The sequence below is a fragment of the Pseudochaenichthys georgianus genome, chromosome 6 (assembly GCF_902827115.2).
Source record: "Pseudochaenichthys georgianus chromosome 6, fPseGeo1.2, whole genome shotgun sequence".
Classification (NCBI taxonomy): Eukaryota; Metazoa; Chordata; class Actinopteri; order Perciformes; family Channichthyidae; genus Pseudochaenichthys; species Pseudochaenichthys georgianus.
The window spans coordinates 6,246,229-6,248,643 of record NC_047508.1 but is presented as its reverse complement, the minus strand read 5'-3'; positions in this window follow the sequence as shown (position 1 = coordinate 6,248,643).

Below are 2,415 nucleotides of genomic sequence, written 5' to 3'. Positions count from 1 at the left end.
CGCCGGACAAGTCAATTGAAAGATCTACTTGTCCGATATTGTAAATAACACGTACCGGACGGTGGGACGTGTACTTTTTCGCACACTGATAGTTATTACTTTCTTCCTTTATTTGGCATTCTTCAAAGACACAGATTGCAGCATCGTTTCACGTCTTTGTACAGCCTTTCTCAGCAGTATGATAATGTGTTGGCCAACCTTTGTTTCCTCCTGACAGATCACTTAAAGGTATACTCAATTCAATTCAATAGCTTTATTAGCATGACCTCAGTTACATATAGTATTGCCAAAGCTCTGTATAGTTGCAACATCTATACAAAATATATATATTTATACAATATATATATACATTATATACAGTACTCAAGTTGTACAAAAAAATCAGGGGGTGGATTTTATCATATGGGGACATAATTTGTGCTGATAACCCGCCGAGGGTGGGAGACCAACCAGCATAACGATAATTATTATACTCCTAAAACAACATGCATGTTATGGATGTTCAGATACTCCTGTCATTGCTCTCGACCAAGGCACCTCAGAATTAGAGTCGGTCCCCGGGCTGCCATGGCACCACTAACATGTAGGGTCAAATGCAGAGGACAATTAGTGCAAAATCTTTTTTTCACTTTAATTTAAAGGGGGGGAGGGGATACAAAAATGTGGTTATAATGGAAGTCTATGGTACAAATCTTGTAGGTTAACAGTCCCTCATTTATTATTCAGATGGATCAACTGATTATACTAATAATAAAGTCAAATTTGTTTTTAGAATATTGAATTATAGTGTATTTTTTCAAAAAAGCAGTTGCTGGTATCAAAACTGGTATCTAAAGGGTTACATTTTTATCGTAATTAATTAAATCATTATGTAAATTAAACACTTCATGAAAAATTTGAGGAAACAAATTAGAAAAATATTGATCCGTCATCATTTTATTGCAGTTCAAATACAAATATTTTATGTTAACATTCCCAATGTTACTTTTTTTAACAGGGCATTAAGTGCAAATTGAAATTGTTTACAAAATATTAAAATATATTAAAAGATTATACAGATAATACAAAATAGGACCAATGTTGTCAATGGCTGCCTACTCCACTCTCCCCCATCTCATAGAAGTTTCCAAGATGTTCATAATCATGCTTTTTGGTCTCAATTTGTCTGGCTCTTGCTTTCGGATGGTTAGCTAAGCAATGGCTTTGAAGCCAAGTCTTGACATATACCTCAGGTCTGAACTTGTTCAGTGGAGGGCCAACACACTTGATGAAACGCAAGGCTGACATGCTTTTTACCTCTCGGGAGCTTCTAGTTGTGGCTAAAATGTCCATCTGACTGAACCCAGTTCACACTCAGCTGTGGAGATGACCAGAGCATGATCACTGCTTGAAGGAGGGGTTTCAGCCCTCCTGGTGCTGGTGGTATCATTTCATCAACAGTTTTGAGTCTTACCAGCTAGCTAACACGAGAGAAAAACGTAGCTAAACTCCAAACTAAGTTGTTATTGCTGCTTATGTCCATAGATTCCACCTTTGGTGACTAAAGTAGTGAGTAATGACTAAGATTACTGACTCTTGACTTACCTAAAATGTTATTTTTAGTATTTTTAAATATGAAGTCCCTCAGATCGCGTTGTCCTCCTGGTCGCGTGGCCATTGTGATGACCGTTACCTGCGCTTCTGGCATCGATCAAACAGGCGCATCACGGCGCTCTGGCGCCCTCTAGGGCACTCGCATAGTATAGCGACTTGGTAAAAATGTCATTGCGTGTGTGCGTGCTCCCTCGCCCACAGTGTTTTACTCAAAATGCGCAAAATTAATGTTGAAATAGCAGTAATACCAGTGCCACGTTCATTGATACAATTACATAAGGGATGGAAAGGGGGAATGGCAGTTTTAGAAGGGGGATGATTTTGACCGTTTTTATTTCAGGGGGGATGCCATCCCCCCTCAACTCGAGTACTGATTATATATACACTCCCCCTTGTGGCCAAAGGGGGACACAACTCTTGTCTTCAGATGTATGCTTGAGTGCAGGAAATGTAGCTCAGTGACTTTTGTCAACTAAACATAAAACAATACATATTTTAGTAAACGGGACATTATAATCTCTGCACATTAACTCTATATGTGCCTCTGCCATGGTGCCAAAATGAAATGAAATAAACAATATATAGGGGTTGCTTCTTCTCTGAACGTCTATGTATACTGCATCCCTCCATATAAATAAACCATAAACAAATACATAAAGTCGTGTTCACTGCAGCGATCTATTTCACACACAAAACTATGGAAACTTGGTGATATACAGTTCTCCTGGAGACCGAGGGAAGACAGGCTTCTCCTGTTTTTTCAGCCTTTGTTATCATTTTGATAATTACAAATATATATATTCTTGTTTGTGGTTGTTTTTG